Below are 7852 nucleotides of genomic sequence, written 5' to 3'. Positions count from 1 at the left end.
AATCTTGCCTAGGGCATCATATTGGCTAGGGCCGGCTCTGGTAGATGACAACCAGTTGACGAAGACTCCTCATAAGACAGAAGTTCTTATGGTAAACTCAAACCACTGGATGGCAAATCTGCAACCATCTGGGTTTAAGTTTGTGGCTTCTGAGTTGCCTGACATTGGTCATATGCAGAATCTTGGGGTTGTCATTGATTGTGACTTGACGCTGAAACATCAGACATTAGCTACGATTAAATATTTTCTCTATCGTCCTAAGTGGATGCTGGGGTTCCTGAAAGGACCATGGGGAATAGCGGCTCCGCAGGAGACAGGGCACAAAAAAGTAAAGCTTTTACCAGATCAGGTGGTGTGCACTGGCTCCTCCCCCTATGACCCTCCTCCAGACTCCAGTTAGATTTTGTGCCCGAACGAGAAGGGTGCAATCTAGGTGGCTCTCCTAAAGAGCTGCTTAGAGAAAGTTTAGCTTAGAGAAACACCCCTTAGGGTGATAAGGCGCTCACACGCTTATCAAGTGGCGTTACCGTCTCCAGATACGGCCGCCCTCAAGGAGCCAGCTGATAGGAAGCTGGAAAAATATCCTAAAAAGTATATACACACATACGGTGGTTATACTGCGACCAGCGATCGCCATCAGCCTGGAGATGCAGTGCTGGGTTGGCTTGGTCGGATTCCCTGACTGAAAATATTTTATTCATGTAGAGCATTTAATAGGATGCATTCTATATATATGTATGTGAGATGCACAGAGGGATACTTGCTCTCTGGCATCAAGATAAGTGCGTTGTCCATATCTCCCAGAAGATGTCAGGGACACGACAGTGGTCAGGTGATACAGATCCCATACGGCAGATGGAAGTATTGCTGTATAAAGGGAAGGAGTTATTTGGGGGTCGGTCCATCGGACCTGGGGACCACAGCAACAGCTGGGAAATCCAACCTTTTTTACCCCAAGTTACATCTCAGCTAAAAAAGACACCGTCTTTTCAGCCTCAATCTTTCCTTTCCCATGAGGGCATGCAGGCAAAAGGCCAGTCATATCTGCCCAGACATAGAGGTAAGGGAAGTAGACTGCAGCAGGCAGCCCTTTCCCAGGAAAAGAAGCCCTCCACCGCGTCTGCCAAGTCCTCAGCATGACGCTGGGGCCGTGCAAGCGGACTCAAGGTGGGGGGGTAGTCTCAAGAGTCTCAGGGCGCAGTGGGATCACTCGCAAGTTGACCCCTAGATCGTACGAGTATTATCCCAGGGGTAAAGATTGGAGAGTCGAGACATCTTCTCCTCGCAGCTTCCTGAAGTCTGCTTTACCAACGGCTCCCTCCGACAGGGAGGCAGCATTGGAAACAATTCACAAGCTGTATATCCAGCAGGTGATAATCAAAGTACCCCTCCTACGACAAGGAAAAGGGTATTATTTTTCCACACTATATTGTGGTACTGAAGCCAGACGGCTTGGTGACACATAGTCTAAATCTAAAATGTTTTGAACACTTACATAAAAGGTTCAAATCGAGATAAAGTCACTCAGAGCAGTGATAGCGAACCGGAAAAAAGGGGACTATATGGTGTCCCTGGACATCAAGGATTACCTCCATGTCCAAAATTTGTCCTTCTCATCAAGGGTACCTCTGGTTCGTGGTACAGAACTGTCAATATCAGTTTCAGACGATGCCGTTTGAATTATCCACGGCACCCCGGGCCTTTTTACCAAGGTAATGGCCGAAAAGATGTTTCTTCAAAGAAAAAAGGCATCTAAATTATCCCTTACTTGCACGACCTAAAAAGGGCAAGTTCCAGAGAACAGTTGGAGGTCGGAAGAGCACTATCTAAAGTAGTTCTTCGACGGCACGACTGGATTCTAAATATTCCAAGAATCGCAGCTGTTTTCCGACGATACGTCTGCTGTTCCTAGGGATGATTCTGGACACGGTTCAGAAAAAGGTTTTTCTTCCCGAGGAAAAAGCCAAGGAGTTATCCGACCTGTCAGGAACCTCCTAAAACCAGGAAAGGTGTCTGTACATCAATGCACAAGAGTCCTGGGAAAAATGGTGGCTTTTTACGAAGCAATTCCATTCGGCAGATTCCATGCAAGAATTTTCCAAAGGGATCTGTTGGACAAATGGTCAGGGTCGCATCCTCAGATGCACCTGCGAATAACCCTGTCGCCAAGGACAAGGGTATATCTTCTGTGGTGGTTGCAAAAGGCTCATCTATTGGAGGGCCGCAGATTCGGCATACAGGATTTGATCCTGGTGACCACGGACGCCAGCCTGAGAGGTTGGGGAGCAGTCACACAAGGAAGAAACTTCCAGGGGGTATGGACGAACCTGGAAAAGTCTATTCACATAAACATTCTGGTACTAAGAGCAATCTAAAATGCTCTAAGCCAGGCGGAACCACTCCTGCAAGGAAAACCGGTGTTGATTCAGTCGGACAACATCACGGCGGTCGCCCATGTAAACAGACAGGGCGGCACAAGAAGCAGGAGTGCAATGGCAGAAGCTGCCAAGATTCTTCGCTGGGCGGAGAATCACGTAATAGCACTGTCAGCAGTGTTCTTCCCGGGCGTGGACAACTGGGAAGCAGACTTCCTCAGCAGACACGATATACACCCGGGAGAGGGGGGTCTTCATCCAGAAGTCTTCCACATGCTAATAAACTGTTGGGAAAGACCAATGGTAGACATGATGGCGTCTCGCCTCAACAAGAAACTGGACAAGTATTGCGCCAGGTCAAGAGATCCACAGGCAATAGCTGTGGACGCACTGGTAACACCTTGGGTGTACAAATCAGTATATGTGTTTCCTCCTCTGCCTCTCATACCAAAGGTATTGAAGTTTATACGGTGAGGAGGAGTAAGAAATACTAGTGGCTCCGGATTGGCCAAGAAGGACTTGGTACCCGGAACTTCAAGAGTTGGTCACGGACGACCCGTGCCCTCTACTTCTGAGAAGGGACCTGCTACAACAGGGTCCCTGTCTCTTTCAAGACTTACCGCGGCTGCGTTTGACGGCATGGCGGTTGAACGCCAGATCCTAAAAGGGAAAGGCATTCCAGAAGAAGTCATTCCTACCTTGATTAAGGCAAGGAAGGAAGTCACCGCGAAACATTATCACCGCATTTGGCGAAAATATGTCGCGTGGTGCGAGGATCGGAGTGTTCCGACGGAGGAATTTCAACTGGGTCGTTTCCTACATTTCCTACAATCAGGATTGTCTAGGGGTCTCAAATTGAGATCTATTAAGGTTCAAATTTCGGCCCTGTCAATATTCTTCCAAAAAGAATTGGCCTCAGTTCCTGAGGTACAGACTTTTGTTAAAGGAGTACTGCATATACAGCCTCCTGTGGTGCTTCCGGTGGCACCGTGGGATCTAAATGTAGTTTTAGATTTCCTCAAATCCCATTGGTTTGAACCATTGAAAAAGGTGGATTTTAAATATCTCACATGGAAAGTGACTATGTTACTGGCCCTGGCTTCCGCCAGGAGAGTATCTGAATTGGCGGCTTTATCTTATAAAAGCCCTTATCTAATCTTCCATTCGGATAGGGCAGAACTGAGGACTCGTCCGCATTTTCTCCCTAAGGTGGTATCAGCGTTTCACCTGAACCAACCTATTGTGGTGCCTGCGGCCACTGGCGACTTGGAGGACTCCAAGTTGTTGGACGTTGTCAGAGCCTTAAAAATATACATTTCAAGGACGGCTGAAGTCAGAAAATCTGACTCGCTGTTGATACTATATGCACCCAACAAGTTGGGTGCCCCTGCTTCTAAGCAGACGATTGCTCGTTGGATTTGTAACACAATTCAACTTGCTCATTCTGTGGCAGGCCTGCCACAGCCTAAATCTGTTAAGGCCCATTCCACAAGGAAGGTGGGCTCATCTTGGGCGGCTGCCCGAGGGGTCTCGGCATTACAATTCTGCCGAGCAGCTACGTGGTCGGGGGAAAACACGTTTGTAAAATTCTACAAATTTGATACCCTGGCAAAAGAGGACTTGGAATTCTCTCATTCGGTGCTGCAGAGTCATCCGCACTCTCCCGCCCGTTTGGGAGCTTTGGTATAATCCCCATGGTCCTTTCAGGAACCCCAGCATCCACTTAGGACGATAGAGAAAATAAGAATTTACTTACCGATAATTCTATTTCTCGGAGTCCGTAGTGGATGCTGGGCGCCCATCCCAAGTGCGGATTATCTGCAATACTGTACATAGTTATTGTTAACAAATTCGGGTTATATTGTTAAGGAGCCATCTTTAAGAGGCTCTTTCTGTTATCATACTGTTAACTGGGTTTAGATCACAAGTTGTACGGTGTGATTGGTGTGGCTGGTATGAGTCTTACCCGGGATTCAAATTGCCTCCCTTATTGTGTACGCTCGTCCGGGCACAGTACCTAACTGGAGTCTGGAGGAGGGTCATAGGGGGAGGAGCCAGTGCACACCACCTGATCTGGTAAAAGCTTTACTTTTTTGTGCCCTGTCTCCTGCGGAGCCGCTATTCCCCATGGTCCTTTCAGGAACCCCAGCATCCACTACGGACTCCGAGAAATAGAATTATCGGTAAGTAAATTCTTATTTGTTCATTCATCAACAGAACATGGTCAGACTAAAGCATTTCATTTCCTCAGAAGATCTTACTACACATACTGTACATGTATTTGTGTTTCTAAGCTTGGACTACTGCAGTACCCACTTCCTAGGAATCCCAGAGAAAATATTGCATCACTTGCACTTAGCACAAGATGCAGCAGACAGGCTATCTCACCAGCTCCATTATTGCCACATAACACCTGTTTTCTTGTTCTTCTTAGCTCCTAGGTACCTAATGCAGATTCTGATTCCTTATCCTCCTATACAGTTTAATCTGCAGATGCAGGACTACTAACCATGCCTAGAATATGGTACAGTATACTTCACTTGGGGCTCCCACTCTTTGGAACTCAGGAGTTAATGTATCAAGCAGTGAAAAGAGTGGAGATGCAGACCAGTGGAGAAGTTGCCCATAGCAATCAATCAGCTCTGAAGAAGCATTTATCAAGTACGCTCTTTAAAATGGCATGTACAAGTTGACTGGTTGCTATGGGCAACTTCTCCACTGGTCCAGTTCTCCACTCTTTCACTGCATCTTCACTGGAAGAAAATCCCAAAGGACAGCTCTTGACGCACACACAGTGGAGGCTGCTGGGAGATCCTCTCAATGAGGAGACATAATAGAAGCCCTTAGGCTTCTATAGGGCAACACCATATAAAGATGGCATTGCCCACAGCATCCAAGCCACAGAATCTATCACATTCTAGGCCTTGGTGCATATGTTGTAAGCAGACAAACCTAAAAAAAAAAACAGCATTTCTGGAGGTTTGCCCACATTTTTAACCTTTGTGCATCCCACCAAGTGTCTGAGAAGTCTCTTCTCTAGAAATCGTCAAAAACAGACTCAGGAGTTACTATACCTGTTTACTTAAGCATTGCATTAGTGCACAATCACAGAAAAATGCTATTTAAATAAAATTGTTAGAGAGGAATGGTGTCTGGTGTATGTTGTAGAAACGTAATATTATGCTCTGAGCTGTATTGTCATGGTTTTGTTTTTTAATGAACCTCTACATCAGTGATTTTCAACCTTTTTTTACTCGCGGCACACCAAACAATATTTTAAAATTGCCAAGGCACACCATCAGTTCCCCACAGAACAAAAACAAAAAACACACACTGGCCGTCACAGTAAAAAAAAAAATCCACACATACATTGGCCTACCCAGAAAAACAATCACATTGCTCCCCACATAAATCCTATTGCTCCCTACATAAATCCTATTGCTCCTCACATTAATTATTCACATTGTTACCCCAATAAATCCATAAATCCTTATTCTACCCACATAAATCCCCACAGGAGAAATAAAATAACAAATATTAGCCCCTACCAGTCAGCTGTCCTCCTCCCTGTCCCTCAGTGGTGGGGGTTATTCATAGTGGAGTGCTGCGAATACGGAGCAGCGGGTGGGGGGGGGCAGGTGTGGATGTGGGTGGGTAAGGAAAGCTGTGTATGCAGGCAGGAACTGGAATATGTGTATGCAGGCAGGTGGGCTGGCTGGGTGGTGAGACACGGCGGCCGTGACCTATGATATCACACCGCCGCGTCTTCAAGGCATAGGTCATGGCCAGAGCAAGACTGATCCTCTAAGAAAACCCTGGCCAACAGTTCACTCTGAAGGTGCAGGAAGCTGCTCTGGCTCCGCGGCACACCTTGCAACTGGTCGCGGCACACTAGTGTGCCACGGCACACTGGTTGAAAAAGCCTGCTCTACATACTGTATATATAGTGGTGCTGACTTGTTATACAGCATAATATTATATAGCAAAGAGAATGTTTACCAAGCAGTAATATAAATTTGGTTGACAGCAGAAACAGCTGTATAAACAGAACCGAACAAGAGAAAGAAAAACTTTGCTGCGCCTGTGTTTAACCCTAAACTAGCAATAAAAAATATATAAATGAATATATAGGAATATAAATATAATGAGCCTGAAAATTCTGGTGCAAGGGACACGTTCGCCACTATAAGGAGATGTGTAACGCTCCTATATGGTTAATCAGATACAAGGGGTTAATAGGGGCGCTCATGAAAAAACCCACACGCCAGAATCTTACAGGTTTAAATGACAGCCAAGGAATCAATTGTATTAATAAAAAACATATATGTTTATTAATAACAATACTCTACTAAGATAAAATTACTGCTTGAATACAGAAACTGATAAAATACATGAATTATAATAAGCTTCGATTAAAGTGCTCACAATAGGTAAATTGACACTGAACTAAATCTGTATAAAGGATCAAGGAATATGTATCCAATTGTTGCTGTCCTTTATAAACAATGTAGCTACAGCTACTAAATGGAATGCCTTTATGAGTCACAGTGGCTGGCTACACGCATATTGAATTGCCAGCTTAATAGGTTTTACAGATGTAAAAAATTACCTCACCGGGAGGGCTGGTGTGCCCGAGCGTCCTCGGGTTAGTCCTGAAATGTGCCCGTTAGGTGGAAAGCTGGAGAGTTCAAATAGATAAGCCGGCTGCAGGCTTTTATCTTTCAATAGACCTGCTGATGTCACCTTAAAGTGCTGTGCAGATAGATGATGGAAAGCAGGTGTGCGGCCACTAATTCAGGCGCCGTCTGGGAGATCCAGCCGTATGGAGACTACCCTCCAAACTACCTGGACGTGCACCGTCCGCCGGTAGTAAACGGGATGGAGAGTGCTGGAGACAGTTGTCGGGGCCGCACTGCGTTTGCGGCTAGATGTGAAGCCAAGTTTGAGTCGCCCGCAGCTGCTGTGGATAAATACCGGGTGAAGTAGCTGTGATCCGAAGGCGTCCGGAATGTAGATGTTCAGTGAACGAGCATTGGGGGAGGAGTCCTGACGCGTTTCGTCACGTGACCTATAGACCACAAATGTACAAAGTGTGTTATATAATGGTCAATAAATTAGAGATGAATGGGTTCGGTTCACAGAGAACCGATCCCCCCGAACATCCCGTTCCGAGCCCAGATCCGAGTCCAGCTCCGGCTCGGGACTTCCCGCCAGACTCGGAAACCAGAACGAGGCAAGATGTCATCATTCCACTGTCGGATTCTTGCACATTTTGGATCCCATATAAACAGCTGCGCATTGCTGCCATTTTCACTCCAGACCTGGAGAGTGAGGGAGACAGACCTCTGTCTCTCTGTGGGTGGTGGCGTTGGGTGGGGTTAGTGTGAGCTCTGTAAGGGTGCTGTTCCAGTCGCTGTGGTGTACATTTGCTATTAAGGGTGCTGTCCTGGCTGTCACTGGTGTTTCATGTGCTGCCT

This window comes from Pseudophryne corroboree, chromosome 8 (genome assembly GCF_028390025.1).
Source record: "Pseudophryne corroboree isolate aPseCor3 chromosome 8, aPseCor3.hap2, whole genome shotgun sequence".
Classification (NCBI taxonomy): Eukaryota; Metazoa; Chordata; class Amphibia; order Anura; family Myobatrachidae; genus Pseudophryne; species Pseudophryne corroboree.
This window is presented reverse-complemented; position numbering follows the sequence as displayed.